Source organism: Podarcis gaigeae, assembly GCF_964106915.1.
Source record: "Podarcis gaigeae genome assembly, chromosome: 1".
In the NCBI taxonomy this organism is placed as follows: Eukaryota; Metazoa; Chordata; class Lepidosauria; order Squamata; family Lacertidae; genus Podarcis; species Podarcis gaigeae.
In genome coordinates this window covers 14,020,305-14,041,171 of record NC_139678.1, presented here as the reverse complement: position 1 = coordinate 14,041,171, position 20,867 = coordinate 14,020,305, and the positions used below count along the sequence as shown (strand labels likewise).

General features: G+C 45.6%; 1 protein-coding gene across 2 annotated transcripts in view; it reads left to right on the top strand.

Moving 5' to 3' along the window:
• The window catches only part of KIF26A (kinesin family member 26A), a 156,050-nt gene that overhangs the window by 17,829 nt on the left and 117,354 nt on the right, over nt 1-20,867 (top strand). The gene's annotated exons all lie outside the window — the stretch shown is intronic.

The following is a 20,867-nucleotide window of genomic DNA, read 5'->3' as shown; positions in this document are numbered from 1 at the left end:
CCAGTCGACTGGATCACCTCTTATTAACACTTTCAGAGAACCATAAAAGCTTAGTGAGTTGGACTTATCTTTGCAGAAGCCATGCCAGTTCTGCTTTAGCAAGACTTGTTCTTCTGTATACTGTGAAATTCTTTGGAGGAAGTAACATGCTTTAAATGTATGGTGTGGTATTTGTATGTATTAACTCTGAACATCTGTTATGTGGACCAGTATTACACAGGTGCAGGGCACTAAAAAAAAATAAAGAACAGTTCTGATGCAGCCATGCAAGCCAACCCTCAGTTCAGTATATTTATTCAGAAGTAAGTCCTATTGAGTTCAGTAGGGTTTACTCCCTTTTAAGTGAGTCTAAGATTCCTGTCTTACAGTTCAGTCCTCTGAACTCAGAAATCCGTGCCTCCCATGTTCAGTGGGGAATATTCTCAGGTAAGTGTTTATGGGATTGTTGCAGCCTCAGTTTATTTTTCTGTCTAGTTGTGAAAAATAGCAAGCAGAAAAAAGTCAAGGATGGTCCTTTGTGGCTTGTTCTGGCTTTCCGGTAGGCAGAGTAAACACAGGAAACCTACTGCTTTGAACTTCATCTATATACTCAAAGACTTGTGTCCTTTGCCACGATAATTAAGGGATCTTTCATCACAAGTGCAGAAAGGTCTCCCCACCTGGTCCTGATGATGGGTGGGTGCTTTGGAGATGAAAGAAGGGTGAGTTTCGGCTGCTGATTATCACTACTGATGAAAGAAGGAAATTGTCTTCCTCGAGTCAGAGCTGCTGATAATGGCTCCAAATTCGAGCTCCAAACGGTAGGGAAATCAAATGATTTGTTTGCTGGCCAAAGATCAGTTTGTGAAATGGGTTTCTCAAGGACCAGCAAACACACAGATTCCTTGAGAAACCTGTGACTTATTTAACCTCATTCCCGTTTGTCCTTTCACAAACAGATCATTAAAGGCGAGATTACCCGAGTCCCTTGTCATCTATCTATCCTCCAAACTCCCCTTGCAGTCTTAAGAGGATCCAAGATGTCTTCCATCAGCTCCAGCCAGCATAACCCAATTGTCAAGGACGATGTGAGCCATGTTAGAAACTCAGATATAAAAAGCTAGGCGAAAAATGGCTTCTTAAACCAAGGTTTCAGTGGCCAAAACAGAATGTTTAGGTGTCATTTTGGGGCGAGATGGCTCTAAAGTCTTGTTTTTCAAATGATGGACTGACTAGTAGGATTGATTATCAGTTAAACTTCCGGCTAGTTCAGATGACAACCCTGAGCTATGAACTTTGAGGACGTAAAGAAGAAAAGTCACTTGATCCAGGGACAGTCCACTTAAGTATTTGCCTTTTCCTATTTTTCTTAATTGGACCATTCATAACATAGGGATATTCTTCACAACTGAACAGGGCAGTATGGTGAGGTGAGTGAAGACAAGCAACAACAATTCACCATACCATTGTTCATAGCTCAGACTGCACAGAAAAATGCTTTTTGGTTCCTGGAATTCAATCTGACTGTGCAGATAAACTATACCTGGTAGAATTCTACAGGGCGAGGTATTAGTTTCAAGATCCAAGGATCCCCAGGTATGCACCTCCAGATGGTGGAGACGTCAGGGACCATCCAGGCATCTTCACTTGGTCGTGTGGCCAAGGTGCAAAATGTGTCTGAAGAGCCACCATACTGACTATCCTTGTTCTAGCGTGAGCAAGGATGGAGCTGTGAGGATAAGGGCAGGCTTGGTTCTCAGTAGCACCAGAAGCAAAGATCAGCTTTAGTATCCATCCAAAGATTTGTCCCTGAGTACGTCCAGTTACCTCCTCCCATAGAACTGAATGCATAGCATGTGCTCTGTGCTTTTTGTTTTCTGAAACGGCTGTGCAAAATTGCCATGTGCAAGTGGAACCCACAAGTCGCGGTTCTGTTTATTGTTCATTTTGTACTGCATCGCGCCCTGTATAATTGTCCTAGCCATGGGTTTCTCAAAGGGATCCTTCAGGGGGTTTCTTATTTAAACAGTGGGGAGGAAATTAGTTAACTTGCTGATGTTTCGGGGGGGGGGGGTAGGAACATACAAGGTTTCTATGTTTGCTTTAGCGGCTCAGTGGATTAGACGAAATGTCATTGCACAACGTGGGAAGAGAGCTGCCACAATCTGGATCCCCTCTGCATTTAAGTTGCAACGTTTGCAAATAAGTGCGCAGGGACTAACTCTGCCTCCTGACTCCATAGTTCCTATCTGCAACAAGACCCATTACATGCCAGGCCTGAGTGTGTGTTGCTGGATTATTGTTGACAGTGCTCACCAACTGTTGGAGGGCAGGGAATATGGGTGGATGGATGGAAACCAAGCCTTATGAGGAACAGTCGAATGAGCTGAGTATGTTTAGCCTAGAAAGAAGGAGACTGAGAGCAGATAATGATGGTCATCTTCAAAGATCTCAAGGGGCTGCCACATGGAAGGTGGAACAAACTTGTTTTCTCCTGCTCTGGAGGGTAGGACTCGAACCAATGGATTCGAGTTACAAGAAGGGAGATTCCAACTAAACATCAGGAATAACTTTCTGATGGTAAGAGCTGTTCAACAGTAGAGCGGTCTCCTTTGGGAGGTGGTGTGCTCTCCTTTTTTGGAGGTTTTTAAGCAGAGTTTAGGGACGTGGGTGGCGCTGTGGGTTAAACCACAGAGCCTAGGACTTGCTGATCAGAAGGTTGGCGGTTCGAATCCCCGCGACGGGGTGAGCTCCCGTTGCTCGGTCCCTGCTCCTGCCAACCTAGCAGTTCGAAAGCATGTCAAAGTGCAAGTAGATAAATAGGTAGCGCTCTGGCGGGAAGGTAAACAACGTTTCTGTGCGCTGCTCTGGTTCGCCAGAAGTGGCTTAGTCATGCTGGCTACATGACCTGGAAGCTGGACGCCGGCTCCCTTGGCCAATAAAGTGAGATGAGCGCCGCAACACCAGAGTCGTCCGCGACTGGACCTAATGGTCAGGGGTCCCTTTACCTTTAAGCAGAGTTTGGATGGCCATCTGTCAGGGATGCTTTTAGCTGAGATTGCAGGGGGTTGTTCTTAAATGACCCTTGGGTCCCTTCCAACTCTATGATTCTATGATCTTGATCCCCTCTCCTCCCAGAAAACAGCTAAACTGCACTGTTGTGCATGATCTTTTGCCCACAGCTGATTCTGGGATCGTGTTGTGTTACATAGTCTGTCTCGGGAGACAATGCAGGAGAGCGCCTTTGGGGGTGAGGTCAAGCTATTGGACGGTTACAGCGTCTGTAGTGACCGATACAGGAGAGACATGTTTTGTGGCAGCTGGGGCAGAGGAAGGTGTCCAGTGCAGTTGCAGATGCATCAGGCGTTTCTTCTTTCTGCGCTCCTCCCAGTGGTCCTCCTTCCTCTGGTCACTGCTATGGTGCTTCAGGGACCTTCATAACCCTTTGTCCCTAACCGTTCTGATAAAAAACAACAACCCAGAATCAAATTGTGTACTGCATCAGGGCAAGCCATATTTTATGTCCAAACTGGGAGTTGTGGTTAGCGCAGTTGGTTAGCAACCTTCTGAGGGCCACATGCTAATGGTGGGCGGAGCCAGAGGCAGAAGTGGGTGGAGCAACAAATGCACATTTTACCTGGGTGTACAGTAGGGTAGTTTTTGACACATCCGCCTATCTGTTTTCCAGACAAGCAAGAGGCATTGTCAGAGTTCACTTGGGGTAAAAGCAGGGCCAGTGAGGGAGTTACAGGGGCCACATAAAGAGGCCCGGAGGGCCACAATTGCCCCCCAAGCATGGGCATAGCCAAGATTTATGTTGGGGGCCAAGGACACCCACCTCTCATCATCCTCTGTCTGGCTCTGTCTAGCATATTCAGAATGAAATGTCTCAACAACAGTTGTCTCCAATTACTTTCTTTTGACCCCAAATGCTCAGAAAAACCTGTCAAAAACTTTCTACAGTTTCTACTTTCAGTTAAGCATTTTTTATTTATTTACTTGTTATTTTGGGGAGGGGGCAACTGGCAACTGAGGTTCCTCACTCCTCGGTTAGCCAAACTACAAATCATGCTCCCTGATTCGGATGTGACGCTCAGCCAAGGGTTGTGCTTTGTTTTTCCCCCCATTTCATGAATGGGGATGAGCAAAGTGTCTGTGGCCGCCTTCGGCACAGTAAACCGTAGTTTGCAGCTGCAGAACCATAGGATGGGCATTCGCCGAGTTCAGCGGTCCCTTGGGCGTAAGCAAGGCTGTATCAACGCGTCGTCTGCCCATCGTTGCCTGGCTCGAGCTATGGGTCTCAGGATCCTTCCCCTTTGGCATGGGAGTTTCCCGCCACCCCTCCAAAACCGAGTCGAGACGCATTTGGCAATCCTTGTGGCAGCTGTGCAATCAAGGCGAGGGACTGATTGCACTTGTCAGCTGCTACCCTATAAAAGCCACCTAAGGGGTTGGCGCCTCCTCTCTGAGTTTTGAGCCCTGTCGAAATGAGAGTCGCGCCGGGCATTTTCCCTCCTGGCCGCTCACTTTCACAGAGGCAGGTGAAGTGGTGTCATTATGCAGCATTGACCCCCAGGCCAGCACGGATTCTCCCCAGTGGGGGATCTAGGCCGGAGGAGGCAGGAGAAGGCTGCAATTAATAATGAAGGCCTCCTAGGCTGGCGGTGGGCGGGTAATTACCGTTGTTCTTTTTCTTTCCCTGGCTAATTTCTCCAGCACCCTAGCTTATTAGAGGGAAGGGGAGGAAACGCTCCAACCAGTTCAAAAAGTCCTGGGGGATACGCCGGGGCGGGCGTGTTTTCAGAAAGAGCATCTGCTGCCGACATCTGAGGTTACTTTGAACCTGTTGAAATATGTGCTTGCCTGCTTTATTGTTCCTGCCAAGTGTTCAGCGATGGCGATTCCGACTTCTCAGACATGTTAAATAGCACAGCTGCTGGAGGAAAGAACTCACCCCGGGTGACTGCAGAGGTTTCTTAACGCCGGTGTTGCTCTTTTCTGGAAACAGAAGCCCCATTTTAGGCAGTACAGTGGTACCTCAGGTTACATACGCTTCAGGTTACAGACGCTTCAGGTTACAGACTCTGCTAACCCAGAAATAATACCTTGGGTTAAGAACTTTGCTTCAGGATGAGAACAGAAATCGTGCTCCGGCAGCGGGAGGCCCCATTAGCTAAAGTGGTGCTTCAGGTTAAGAACAGTTTCTGGTTAAGAACGGACCTTCGGAACGAATTAATATGTAACCAGAGGTACCACTGTATTTGCAAACTGGAAATTCAACACATCTGTGGGAAGAAGTGGGGCACGCAGGGATTTGTGGGCTAGCTCTTCCCTTCACCCTTGTTTCTATCCTAGAAGTGGAGGGTTAGGACTGCAGGCGTCATCAAGTTCAGCCCCCTGGGATGCAGGAATCGGAGCTGAAGAATCTCTGACATCCAACCTCTGTTTGAAAACCAACAGTGAAGGAGAGGCCCACCACCTTCTGAGAAAGTCCGTTCCACTCTCAAACAGCTCTTAACTGTCAGAAAAGTCTTCCAATGTTTAGTTGGAATCTCCTTTTTTAATAATTCGAACCTGTTAGTTTAGGTCCATTCTGAAGGAAATCAGCCCTGAGTGCTCACTGGAAGGACAGATCCTGAAGCTGAGGCTCCAATATTTTGGCCACCTCATGAGAAGAGAAGACTCCCTGGAAAAGACCCTGATGTTGGGAAAGATGGATGGCACAAAGAGAAGGGGACGACAGAGGACGAGATGGTTGGACAGTGTTCTCGAAGCTACCAGCATGAGTTTGACCAAACTGCGGGAGGCAGTGGAAGACAGGAGTGCCTGGCGTGCTCTGGTCCATGGAGTCATGAAGAGTCGGACACCACTAAATGACGAAACAAAAACAAAAATTTAGGTCTGGAGCAGCAGGAAACTAGCTTGCTCCATCTTCCATTGACATCCTTTTGGATATTTGAAGAGGGCTATCTTACCACCTCTCAGCCTTCTCTTCTCCAGGCTAAACTTATCCACACTCCCTCAAATCTTCCTTCTAAGGCTTGGTTTCCAGACCCTTGATCATATTTGCCACCCTCCTCTGTGCACCTTACAGCTTTTCAAAATCCTTCTTAAACTGTGGTGCTCAGAACTGGACACAGTAATCCAGGTGTGGTGGTCTGACCAAGGCTGGATGGAGTGATCCTGTTGTTTCCCTTAATCTGGATGCCGTGTTTCTGTTGACGTAGCTTAGAATTGCATTAGCTTGTTTTGCTGCTGCATCACACTGTTGACTCATGTTAACCTGGTGGTCTATCCAGACCCCTAGATCCTTTACGTTGTCTTTCATAAATTCGAGGTAAATTGTCTGAAGCAAGGAGCCTCATTCTCCTCCTGCACACAGTATCTCTATACTGTCAAGAGTTTTGTACACTGATGCTATATGGGAAAGTTTTCCCCCTTGAAAATTTTCCTGTTCCGTAAGTTCGTTAGTAACAATGAATGGATGGATGTCAATTGCAAAAAGGAGCGTACTGGGAAGCACGTCTGTTTTCAAAGTTTCCAGCTTTGTTTACTAAATCAAAGTAAAATAAGCATATTAAATTGAATCACTCTCCCTAGAGTATCAGAAGATTTCATGCTGGAAACTGAAGAAGAGAAGAAAATCTCAGAGCAAATTTTCCCAATAGGGAAATTTGTGTAGGAAAAGGTTCCAGAAAATGCCTCATATGTCATTCCATCTGTTTTTCCTGAGTTGATTCCCATGGAAGACATGTGTAGGTTATAGCTGGGTGCCTACCTGTATCTTCAGGTTGTATGTAGCTGACCCAGGTGTCTCTGTATGCCCCAGTAGCATACTGCCCAACATTTCTCCATTGAAAATAGGGACATCCCATTCCATAATGATAATTTTACTATTTATACTCCACACATCTTACTGGGTTGCCCCAGCCATGCTGGGCGGCTTCCAACATATATAAAAACATAATAAAACATTAAACATTTTAAAAAAACCTTCCCTATACAGGATTGCCTTCAGATGATTCTGGGATCGGATAACTCCACACCCTCCAACATTTCTCCAATAGGTACATCCTAAGGAAAAGCGGGACATTTCGGGATCAAATCAGAAACTGGGATGGCTTCTCTAAATCAGGGATGTCCCTGGAAAATAGAGACACTTGGAGGATCTGCAATAGCTTATTTGCAACCTTCCTCCATTCCTGTCTCCCTTAGGTCCTCCAGTATACCCAGAACCTCTCCCCTCTCAAAGTTCAGGGTGTCCCACCTTCCTCAGCACTGACCTACACAGCTGAGGGCCTGCCCTGCTCCATTCCCCATATATGTTCACGTGTTTGGGCTCTGTAGCTGCTGTTGCTGGCAAACCGTAGAGCACCCGAGGAGGCGAGGTTGGCTGCAGGTGGACCAGCTAACGCTCCAGGAACTGCGGACAAAGGCAGGAACCTAAGGAAACAATCCACTGGGTTAGTTAAACCGATTCCAGCCTAAATATAGACCTGAAATTTGACTGCAGCTAGCTTTGTTGGAAAGTCAGAGCGAGACAAAGTGTGTGTCTGCAGAAGCTGCTTTTGGGAGCTGCTGCCTTTGTTAAGTGAAGGCAGCGGTTTCCTAGTTAGAAACCACATGCAGCAAAGTGTCGCAGTGTGTACTGCTCCTCTTCAGGCTTAGAATCATAGACTGTAGAGTTGGAAGGGACCACGAGGATCATCTAGTCCAACCCCCTGCGGTGCAGGGATCTTTTGCCCAACATGCGGCTCGAACCCACGACTCTGAGATTAAGGAGTCTCATGCTCTACCAACTGATCTATCTCAGCTTGGTTTCTAGTCACTTGTGCTGTTTCCCAGAATACTTCATTCCATCCCCTTCCTTGGTCTTCTGCTTCTCCCCCAAACAGCATGTTTAGTCCTGATTGGGTGATTTTGGGGGTTGCAGAATCTTACATGGGTCTACTCAGAAGAAACAGCCAATTGAGTTCCTTTGGTGAATATGGAAAAGCAGCGCAGCTGAATGTTGAAAAATATAAGACGAGTCAATAAACAAAGAAATCAACACAGGTGGTCTTCCCAACCATGGTTTACCAGCTGGCTTCTGGAATCTGATTTTGCATTTGTTGTATGTGCATTCCTAAACCACGGTTAATGGCAACAGGAGAAGTGATGGGAGAATTTGTTTCAGGGAGGGCAGCAGGGATCTTCACCTGCAAACCATGGTTTACAGCAGGGTTGGGGAACCTCTAGCCCAGGCATAGGCAAACTCCGCCCTCCATATGTTTTGGACTACAATTCCCATCATTCCTGACCACTGGTCCTGTTAGCTAGGGATGATGGGAATTGTAGTCCCAAGGATTTGGAAGGCCAGAGTTTGCCTATGCCTGCTTTAGCCAATGGACTCAATTTGGCTTGATAGGCCTCCCCATTTGGCCCACCAGGCTGTCTCCTGCAAGCCATGCCCACCTGCCCTATGCCTGATGATGTCAAATGTGCCATCAGGTATAGGGAAGGTAAAGGTGCGTCTTGGCCAAAGGGAGCTTTGCAGACACTATTAACTGGCAAAGCTCCTTCCACAGCACTTCCCGTGTTCCTGACAACTAGCTGACTGTTGTGGTCTTTGGGAGCACTGTGCGTTGACAGGTGTCAATCACATCTGTGCATTGAGAGGTGTCAATCATCATTATGCCAGACCATTGACTGATGGATAGTCTCATCAGATTTGATGCACTGGCTCAAAAGATTTTCCCATCCCTGGCTAATTGGGAACCAACATTACATCTGGATTGAGCCTTTTTGTGCCAGGATCTGGATTTTGTTGAAATGGAATCGTTTTTGTAGGACTACAATGTACGTTTACATCTCTAGTAACTGTGCACATTAAGGCCGCAAGCAGTATTCACTGACCTGTGCGTAAGCCACATCGGAATCCTTGTGGAGTTTACTTCTGAGTTGGCATTTATAAGATAGCACTGAAAACCAGCATAACATTATTCATATTTCACCATTGTTATTCCAAGGCAATAGTCTTCTTTCCCTCAAACAGATTTCTCTGTACAAAAGCACATTTTTTTTGGCCCTCACAATCTCCCCTTCCTTCCTTGAATCCAGTCCAGCCTGGAAACGAATTGTGCTTTAAAACCAGGCTTTTTATCAGTGTTCCTGGGTTTTAGCAAATGCGTCCCAGTATTTCCATATGCCAGTATCTGTCCAGAATTGATTAAACTGAAGACCAGACGGGCAGGAGGGGAAATGATCAATTTTCATTTAGCTCTTAGCGCATCTTCTGCTAACACTGTTTGGAGGGTTTTCTATGCCGCTCTGTGGATACGATGCTGTGAAAACCACGTCGAACAAAATGTGGAACGTGATATCTCTATTGAGGTTCAGCATTGACTAATGGCAAGTGTGTAAGCTGTGAAACGCAAAGCCTTCATTTGAGCGTTCAAAGGATTTTGCAGGGCTGGGTTTCCAGCTCTACTGCAACACTCAAATATGTCAGGAGGCGTTCCACGTTGCCATTAAGGGAACAGGAAGATCTCCACGAACTGACAGAGGTTGAATATTGATTGCTGCCTGGCTTTCAGTTTTCACCTGGGCTGCTTAAATGTACAATAGAGCATGATCTTTAGCCCACCTTGTCTTCACAGGCTCCTGTTGTGGTCACCTTAGGCTATTTTCTTTAGCAGTCTGCTACTCAAACTTTCGAGTTACCGTTGTTTCATGCTCCTTGTTTTTCTGAGCACTTCGAAGTTTGTGGGGAACCTTTTACACGTTCAGCTGTGCATCCATACTTGGCAGGATTCACAAAACAGATTGTTGTGATTTTGATAGCCCTTTTGGTTAGAGTTTCCTTGCTAACTGGATCAGTGAACTTGCTGTAAGGATCATGTCTGACTGAAGGACTCTAGAACAGCCACTCAAAGAGAGTGAAGATTCGCATAAAATGTGAACATGCTAATTTGCATGTTGTTGGCATCCGTCAACAATGGAGGAGTGTGCCTTTGAGGGTGATGTCAAACCGTTGGAGAGTTACAGCGCCTGCTGTGGCTGTAGAGACCGATATGGATGGTAGAGACATGTTTTGTTGCATCTGGGGCAGATGATGGCGTCCGGTTGTGCTGCTGCAGATGCACCATGGCACTTCTTCTCTTTGCACTCCTCCCAGCAGCCAATCCTTCATGTCATGGTTGCAGCCTTCCAATCTTTATGACACGTTTGCAGACATCTTTGCAGCACAGAGTTGGTCTGCCAATGGGCCTGGTAAAGGTAAAGGTAAAGGTAAAGGGACCCCTGACCATTAGGTCCAGTCGTGGCCAACTCTGGGGTTGCAGCGCTCAACTCGCTTTATTGGCCAAGGGAGCCGACGTACAGCTTCCGGGTCATGTGGCCAGCATGACTAAGCCGCTTCTGGCAAACCAGAGCAGTGCATGGAAACGCCGTTTACCTTCCCGCCGGAGCGGTACCTATTTATCTACTTGCACTTTGATGTGCTTTCGAACTGCTAGGTTGGCAGGAGCAGGGACTGAGCAACGGGAGCTCACCCCGTCGCGGGGATTCGAATCGCCGACCTTCTGATCGGCAAGTCCTAGGCTCTGTGGTTTAACCCACAGCGCCACCTGCGTCCCTAATGGGCCTGGTACCTGAAGCCAATTTTCAGAATGTTTATTACAGGCAACTCCCCATTTACGCGGGACCTCATGTTAAAGTGAAATTGTGTATATTGGGGACACCGTTGAAAAAGCCTGCAAGCACCCTCCAAACTTCCTTTGCTCAAACTCCCAACTCTCCACAGGCTTCAAAGGGTTGGAGCAAGGGCTCTTGGGATTGCACTTGCAAAGGCTTGTGGGATTGCTAGGCACTGTTTTTGCACCATTTTTGTGCTCTTTCAGGGCTGTTTTTGGCCCTTTTCATGTGACTTCGCAGTTCAGTCGTGGTGCCATCGGGGCAGGAGTTTGCAACAGATGTCCAGGGCTGCAGTCATCAGAATGAGAAAACCAAACAGGGCTGGCTTACCATATTTTGAAATCAGCGAAGTACAGTAATAAAAATTATCATCTAGCAAGTCCCCTACCCCATAAGACCTTTCAAACCGGAGTCTATAATTACCTAAGTGCACCTCTTCCTAGGGTCCTTTATCTTTAAACTGGATTTGGACCAGACAGTCCTTTGGGTAGAGAACTATTTTAAACAAAGGACTCTCTTCTGACAGCCTTTCAAACAGAGGACTGTCCTCTTTAAAGGAGGACACATGGCCACCCTTAATAACTCACCAAAGTCAGCTTTGGTGTTACTAGGCTTCCTTACTGGTTGGGCTGGATTCTGTGTGTTTAGTTCCCTCTTTAAGCGAAAGCTTTGTGAAAATGTACAGGCTAAAGTCCTGCGTGGCAATCGTGGCCCAGGTTCAGCGCCTTGATGTGGGTCTGGGTCCTGGCAGAAAATGAAGATTGCTGTGCCTGGCATTCCTTCAGCAAGATTTGGGCACGGTCTCTTTTGCCTGTATGACTGAATAGCAATGAAATCCATTGCGCTCTTGTTCTTTTGTGGATTTTTCTAAGGAGAAGCAATTTATAATACATCCAGGATCTCTGCAATCTGTCGGGAGAACCGTTTCCTACAGCAATTTACCTACAAGATAAAGTAAAAACCATGCATTATTGATACCCATGTTCTGCATATTGCAGATATTTCTCCCAATGTTGTTAATTTTTTATCTGCAGCTCCGAAGGAGCACGGGGGGGGGGGGGGGAGATGAATGTAGGAGGAGAGGGTGGGATATAAGTCAGTGTATGTATTTTGCATACTTTTACTATGATGGATATGTGGCTTTTAATTAGATTTTAATGGCTAGTCTTTTGCATTGGGGAAACATTGTCCCTGCTCTTTTTTTATATATAAAACAACAAACAAACAAATAAATAAATGTGGATAGGATTTTCGTGCTTGCGGATTGAACTGGTCGAAGTTCTCTACACCTCTAAAATGCTTTAACCTGTGACCTCAAATAATGATGTAGTTTAGGTCATTGAGTCCTGGTGGTAAGCCTTAGTGCAGGGGTCCACAATTTATGGCTGGGTTTGATAGCTGAGTGTTAGTTTCTGCTAGCCAGCTTTGAAGTTAAGTCCCATCCCGTTGAAGAACAATAGGTCTATTCAGGTGTTGATGCTGTGTTAACTAAACACAGGAGGGAATGAGGGCTGCATTGATGAGCTCTACTCGCCTTTCATCTTTTTTCATCACCCTCTGTGGATAGGGAGCATCCTGTGTTTCTAGAGGTTACCTTTGACTTTCGGAACCCTAATTTTTTAGCACCCTTACTTGCATGGATTTGCATTCAAAAGGGAAGGGAGAAATCTTGGCCGCATTGCTAACTCTTTCATTCCAAGATAGCGGTCTTGTGTATGCTTGCTTGGGGAGTGCGTTTTATTGAACTCAGTGGCACTTACCTCTGAGTAGACATGCATAGATTCAGTTTTTGTTTAATGAAGGCTTTAGCGTATAATCAGAAACGCAAAGAGGCACCACCATTTAAACTGGTAGCTTAAAGCGAGAACCCTATCAAAGAAAAGGAAAGAAATGGATAGCCTTTGTTTAATTTATCTTCTCCCTCTTAATATTTATTTGCATTAAATCACTTACGGTTGCTCTTGTTATAAACATTGCTATTCCAGTTTTAATTTGGGTGCTGCTTCCCCATGCAAATGTGCTCAAATGTGGAGCAATTCAAGCACAATAATACATATCAGATCTTCATTATAATAAGCTGTCCTCATCAGTGTGTTGCCCTCCAGATGCTCTGGACTACAGTACCCATCATCCCCAGCTGGCACTGGTCCAGAGGCTTCTTGTGGTCAGTATTGGTGCAACCTGATGCCATAAATGCAGCGGTGTAATAAGGGGAGGGCACAGGGGTTGATTGCCCCAGGCACAAAATTGTGAAGGGCGCAAAACACCCAGTGTTGCCTCAGTACAGTTGTGCGCTTCCATTGTCGGGCTCTGTTGAAAACAGCTTCCCCATGTGAACCAAGAAATGACTCCTCCATGCAACGGAACGACTCTTCTTATCTCTGTGGTTGCAATTTCCTGGGCTGTGCAGAGACCATTAGGCAGTTGAATGTGCATGTGTACTCCATCCATTTCCCTCCCACCCACCTTCTGTATTGCCCCGGGCACTGGCAACCCATGTTACGCCACTGCATAAATGTATGGAAACAGTTTGCAAAGGACCACTGTGTTGATGGTGATGACCAGGAATGACAGGCCTCCTGTGATAGTTACTTGCTTTTCCCTCCCACATCAATAAAGCAGTGGATGGAATTACCTTAGTTTTAAACTAGCTCCATAATAAAACAGAGAATCATCTGGATTTGGCTTGCGTCGCTTTTGATTTTCTACCAGTGAAATTGGCAACGAAGGCCAGTCCACAGATTGTCTGTATTCCGCAGTGGTCCTCATTTGTGTGTTTTTGTGCCAGCCATATGCCTCATTCCGGCTGGCTGTTCCAATATAATTTTCATACTGATTTTTTTGTTTTTTTGCATTGGATAAAGATCATGGTAATTATGACTAACAATATGTGACTGGTAAACAATGACATGTTGTAATGTTGTAATGCCGAGTGGAGGGGCTTAAAATAAGATGATTTTAAATTAGCGATTGAAGAGTTTGTTCGCACAGAACATTTCGTGAAAGTGCATCTTTTGCTGTTTGCTTTCTTGTTGGATGTTATCTCTTAGATCAGGGATGGAGGAATTTTGGTCCATCAGATGCTGCTGGACTCTTAACTTCCATCAGCCCCAGCCAGCTTGGCCAATGGTCAAGGATGATAGGAGTTGCAGTCTAGCAACCATCTGGAGGACCACCGGTTCCTTATCCTTGTTTTAGCGATGGCCATGCACATTGGCATTCTGCAATGAATAGTAGTGGGTGTCATTGCTCAAGGACAGATATGGGAAAAAAGTGGCTTAGTCACTTTATGGATAGACTTTGTAGAGCAGTTTGACTATTTTCTACACCCAAGTAGCATTTTATGAAACAAGCATTTTAAAATTAACAGTAGAGCCAGCCACAAGAATGAAGAAAGTTTATTTGCAAAGCGTTGAAGCATTATGAGCATATAGATGGTTTGGCGCAGTCTCAGATTTGATGTGAGCGAAGGTATCATGAGAAAACAAGATGCCTGTTTTTGAAAGCATGAGTTGTAGGCAGGTTCAGCAGAAACATGCTGGATTTCTTCTTCTTCTTTAAATGGCTGTCACAAGTATTCAGGGCTTTGACTGACACTGTTCCCCCTATTATAAAAACAAACAAATGTTGCTCCAACCCTTCCCGGCCTGCTGTTCCTAGCTCAGTTATACTAAACTTCCATCTCTTTACTATATGACTCCCTTACTTAGCAGTAGTCCCTTGAGTGAAATCTGGACTGTGTTCATATCTGGGTGTCTGAGGGACAAACTCAACCTTGCAGTTGACACTAGGCTGCTTCCCAAATTAGTCATATGCCATCACCTGTCACGTTGCTGTCAGGCAAGGAATGCCCAGAGTGAGGAATTAACTATTTATATGCTTACAAGTTAGGGAAAGGCATGTCCCTCAGTCCTACGCCTCTCAGCTGCTCCTAGGTGTGCACCCAATGAGGCAGTTGCAGCAACAGAGAGGCCCCACTGCTGACCTCAGTTGATGCATCTTCCCCACTCAAGCTGAACACAAGCAGGCAGAGACTACGCCTTCATGTAACCTGCTTCTGCTCCTCCCTCTTCATTCCTCTCCTGGTCCGGGGAGACAGCAGAGCAGGAGAGCTGGTGGCAGGAGGAGAAGGTGTGGAAGCCCTTGACTCTACACCAGCCTGACTTATCGCTCCCTACTCTTGCGCCTGTTCTTCACTCCCCAATCCTACAGCTTCTCCTCCATCTGACCCTTGTCTTCTGGCTGTTACAGGCTCCCCCAGGTCCCTGCTCCCTTCTTCCAGGTTAGTCTCCAACCCCATTCCTCCCATTGCCCACTCCTCGGTATCCATTCCTTGACATTACCCAACTTTAAGTGCAGTGGTAGCCAACTTCAGCCCCAGCTGGGATGTGATGTCGCAGCCCACAACATCTGGAGGGAGGAACCACATTGGCTACCCCCGGTGAAGTGCAACCTAGCTGTATTCTAATGTCACAGTACGATTGAGTTCTCTCCCCCGCCCTCCACTTCACATCTGCTTTGGGCAGGGCCTGAGGTGGGCAAATGCAGATGATCATGATGTCCGCATAGAATAAAGTTGTAGTAGATCTTGCAGCGGAGCCTCAGAGGAGAAGGAGCTAGATGCGTGGCTGCCATTTTCAGTAGCAGCCAAATGTAGATTGTGATGCTTCATTTGACCCGGAGGATGAGAAACCAGACTACTAAAAAACCCTGAAGAAGTAATAATGCAAGCAACAGTAATATAAACAGAGTGACAGAAGTGTGGACAGTCACATTAATAGTAGTAGTAGTAGCAATTCATACAATGCAACAGCAATAAAGAAAGTTTGCCCATCACAGTAATTCCTGTTCCAACACATCGTTGAGGCTGATCTTCTTTTGTGCTGTGTTAATTAGATTGGGTTGAGACATTTCATACCATATGCCGTGAAATGTGTATTATGATGTACTAACTAGCTTCTTCCAGCCTGAAAATCTTTCACTGAGCATCCTGTTACCGGTGAAAGGCAGTAAGTAAATCAGTGGGAACTCTCCAGACAAAACAATTGTCAGACAGTATAACAGGAATTTTATTCTTAGTAGTGAAGGCAGAAACAATATCTCAATTGTTGCTCGCCTGGGCTGAGGCGCTGTCATAATTATAATTTCCAGTGCTTGAGTTTGATGTTGTCCCTTTTGTTTTTGTTTCTGGGCCAAAGAAGCGACCCTTTGCCAAACTTGGAAAGTAACGCAAGGCTTCCTTTAGACGCACACAAGTTGGGCTCCGGCTTCCTTTTCTGCTGAATAGTGATTGAGAATGAAAGAGAAGCTGTATTATTAAGTGTAGTGAAACGAGCAGCTGAACTCCTTCCAGGTGAAGTGAGCTGAAAAATTAATATGACTGTAGGAAGATGCCTTTTACCAAATCAGGCCATTGGTCCTCTAGCTCAGAATTATCTAAATGGACTCGCAGGAGGTCTCTAGGGTTTCAGACATGAGACATCGCCAGCCCTGTTCGGAGATCCCAGGGGACTGAACTTGGGTCTTTCGGTTTGCAAAGCAGATGCGTTACTACTGAGCTACAGCCTTCCCTCATTTAAATTGGTCCCATCCCTTTTCATTGAGCACATTGTCTACACTGAACAGGCAAAGCAAAAACAAAGCATTGAAAGACCCCTATCACGAACCATTATTAGTGTAAATGAAAAGCCCATTTTCACCTAGAGATTGTCTAGAATGTTTCCAGTCCTGGAACAATAAGACTTGATTTTGATAGTCTTACAATAAATACAGGGATGTGGTAATCTTGATTTTTTTTTTTTTAGATTTTTGAGCAATATTTAAGACACGTTATCCTACAGGCTCCCGTTGAGTAACCATCAATTAATGTCTGTATCTGCCTATATAAAATATTCAGCTACAATTTAATTAAAACAATCAAACAATTAAATATACTGCATTAAAACCACAGATGGCAGCTCAACCTCCAAAGTGACTTTTTAACTTTTATTATTGTGGTTATGATAATAAAAATCGAATATGCACCACACATGAGAGGTCACCACCTTTTGCTGAAGTGAAGCAGGTTTGGTTCTGGTCAAAACCTACAAGCCACATGTAAGCCATCATGGGTTAAAGGAAGGAAGAAAAGTGAGGTATAAATGCAATGAAATAAATACAGTAAATAAAAGGAATAAAATTATGTATCCTGAACCTTTTGGGGGGAAATCTAAAGCAGACTTGAACCTCATGTAGAAAGACTTGTGTCTTATTCATTCCACCTTAATATATAAACAAATATTTGCAATACCCATAATGGATATGGACAACTTATTTCAGCGGAAACAAGAAAAAGAGAGAGAGGTGTGTGTGTGTGTGTGTGTGTGTGTGTGTGTGTGTGTGTGTGTAAAAGATGCAGTTCATTCAGACAGGAATATTTCACAATATACGGTATCTTACCCAAGAAAAAGCACAGCTTTTTAGGTCTGTGATGCTAGAATATTGTCCTCGTAAAGGAATTATTGAAAGCAGATTTATGCCTCCCTGTCAGTTCTGTTTAAAGGCTCAGAACAAAGGAACTGCATTCCAGACAGTTATATTTGTGTTATGGGTTGTTTGTGGGCTTTTTCTAACATTCTTTGATGGCAAGTCCTTGGTGATTTTTTTGATTTTTTTTGTCTAGTGTTTTATCACTGATGACTGTAGAGTAACTAGATACGGAGAACCAGGGGAAATCCTGACATTTATGTGTTTCTTATTCTGACAGAACCTTAGAAAAGATAACAGCGACACAGTTTTTGTTTTCCTAATGAGGTAATGCGGGGGTTACATTTTTTAAAAAAAATGCATATTCCTTGCAGTAAAAGGCAAAGGGAGCTTATAGACAAACTTTTCTTCCTGTTTTCCCTCTAGAAATAATTCAGCCTGTTGGAGGACACTTCCCTTTTGCTGCTCATTTGGCGACCTTGCACTGTTGCCCTTTTTTAAAAAAGAAACCATGGAAAACGGGCGCCATTTACCACACCCGTTGCAAAACGTCTTGGAAAAAATGTATTTTGTTTGATGGACGACTCAGCGTTTCAGTTTCCCCTGTTGCGCACGTGTAGGGCAGGGCCTCCTCACTCCAGACCTTGAGAACAAGGAGAGACCTGCAGGATCAGGCCAATGGCCCACTAGCCCAGCATCCTGTTCTTTCAGTGGTCATATAGGAAGCATGCAAGCAGAACCTGGGTGCGATAGCAGTTTCTCCTGTGATTTCCAGCAACTGGTATTCAGAATCCAGTATATGTGGTCCAGCATCTGTGGCTGGCAGATAAGACAGAGGCAGGGAGCACATGTTCCCTACAGGCCCTGGTTTGTGCCCTCTGCATGTTTCCACCTCTCTGTAGCATGCCATTGAACCCTTAAAATGCTTTGTGGGTGGGGTATAAGTAATAAAATTCCTATTATGCTTGCCTGGACGGAATACAGAGAAGGTTGTTTGAATGTGGAGCAGCTAACCTTCTGCACAAGGATAAAATTCACACCTGGTGGGTAGAAAAGCACCAGCCTCCTTCCCTGCCCCTATATAGCATGTTCCTTCTGGATGGAGCCCCTATATATACAGTCATACCTCGGGTAGTGAACATGATCCGTGCGGGAGGCACGTTCGCAACCCGCAGCGTTCGCAACCCGCAGCACCACTTCTGCGCACACGCATGATGCGATTTGGAGCTTCTGCGCATGCGTGTGACGTCATTTTGTGTTTCGGCGCATGCACGAGCGCCGAAACCCAGAAGTAACCTGTTCCGGTACTTCTGGGCTTGGCGTGGTCTGCAACCCCAAAACACCCAACCTGCAGCGTTCGCAACCCAAAGTATGTCTGTATAAAGTTACAGTCAGGGAGGGTTCTGTCCGCACAATAGGGAATCCTTGAGTGTAGAAACCCCTGCCTTTTTTATGACTGGAATGTAGCTTAAGGCTGTTATTATTTATTACATTTATATACCAGATTTATCCCCCAACAATCTCAAGGTGGTGGAGATGGTTGTCCTCTTGCCCATTTCATCCTCAAAACAACCTTGTGAGGCAGGTTAGGCTAAGAGATGGTGACTGGCCCAAGGTCACCAAGTGAGCTACAAGGGTGCCCTGCCCACATTTCCTTCTCACATGTGGCCCCCAGAAGGTTTTCATGACGGAATGCGGCCCTCAGATTGAATGAGTTTCCCTATCCCTACTCAATGCGGCTTGGTTGCATTGTTAGAACAGGGTTCGTGTCTCAACGATGGTTGAAGACGTCTCCCACTGTTTTGAGCGCTCTAGACTGGGGCCTAGCAAGGCCTAACACGCTGTTTCTGTCACTAAGGCAGCCCTGTTTAGGGAAGTTTTTAAAGTTTGATGCTTTATTATGTTTTTATGTGTGTTGGAAGCGGCCCAGAGTGGCTGGGACCAACCCAGCCAGATGGGCGGAGTATAATTAATAAAATGACAACGATGATGATATTGATGAAGATGATGTGGTCCATTTTCCTGGGCCGCATTTGAGGGGTGGCTCTAACAACTCTCACACAGTTGTGTGCCCATGATGGGAACTTTGCATTTAGGAAACATCTGCCTGCAACCGCACTGCAGGGTTTTTTGTGTCCTTTTGTAATCTTTATAGAGCCTGGCTGTTAAAGAAGGTTGCTTCAAAGTACATTGAAAGAAAATAATCTTTGGGGGGAATTTGAGACTACTATGCGGCTCTTGTTACACGAGGCCTCAAATGGCTCTTGTTGCACACGGTCTTTTTTTGGATTGTTTCTCTGGTGCTGAAAGGCCTGCTGTCTTCGAAGTAAGGGCGCCACAGTTTTTCACTTGGAGGGAGAGTGGCAATAGTGCGTGGCAGGTTGGGGTTTTCGAAAAACAATTTCCTCCAGGGATAGATAGATACAGTGGTACCTCAGGTTAAGTACAGTGGTGCCCCGCAAGACGAACGCCTTGCAAGACGAAAAACCCGCTAGACGAAAGGGTTTTCCATTTTTGGAGGCGCTTTGCTAAACGAATTTCTCTATGGGGTTGCTTTGCAAGACGAAAAAATCTTGCGAGTTCCCGCGTTTTTTTCTCGCTTTTTTCTGCCCTTTCCCTAAGCGCTAAGCCGCTTATCAGCTGTTCCGCTGATAAGCCGCTTCTCAGCTGATCGCTAAAAGCCGCTAGACCGCTAATAGCGCTAATCCGCTAAGCTGTCAATGGGCTTGCTTCGCAAGACAAAAAAACCGCTAGACGAAGAGAATCACGGAACGGATTAATTTCGTCTTGCGAGGCACCACTGTACAGTGGTGCCCCGCAAGACGAATGCCTCGCAAGACGGAAAACCCGCTAGACGAAAGGGTTTTCCGTTTTGGAGGGCTTCGCAAAACAAATTTCCTATGGGCTTGCTTCGCAAGACGAAAATGTCTTGCGAGTTCCTGCATCTTTTGACACGAAGAAAAACTGTCCGTTGGGAGCAGTTTTTCAACAGTTCTTTGGAACGCATCTTAATTGGGTGCAGAACCTTCTCGTGTGCTTTGTTTGTTCCATGTTCCGCTGTGATGGAAATGTCAATTATTATCTTGTAATATTTTCGAGAGCAAGGTGAGTACACGTGCCCCCACTGATGACACCCAGTGTCTGCAGCGAGATTAGGAGATGTGTTTAGGAAATTAGCAGCAAGCACAAACACTTAATTAAAAAAAACACAGCACCAGTGTGCAGAGTCCTCCATCTTCAGCTAGTTTGCTGGAAGCAGAAAGGAACCTCACACAACATAGTGAGGTGGGAAAATACACTTTATATTCTACATTTTCAGCAGGAAGAATCATTTCCGCTAATCCTCCCCTGCAAAAGCAGGCGTTCTAGTAGCTGTCATTTGCTTGGGAGCTTCCTAAGTGACTGTAAAGCCAGGTTTTCATTAAGATTTAACTATCACCGGGGTTGAGATTGGTGTCAGCGCCTTGTCTTTTCACTTTGATTTTAAGCATATCTGGTTTGACATTTGAGGAACTGAGGCAGTCATGGAATAAGAGGAGAAGTCCTGGTTAAGTAGCGGGGAGCAGAGAGTAGGAATAAGTGGGCAGCTATCTGAATGGAGGGGTGTAAATAGGGAGTTGTGTAGTGTCCACTGGTGATGACTGACTAGGAACGAGAGCTTGGGGTGAAAGTGGATAAGATACTGATTAGAAAAGATACAGGAAACTGATTGGATGGGGGAAATGGCATGGCCTGCTGGATGAAGTCAT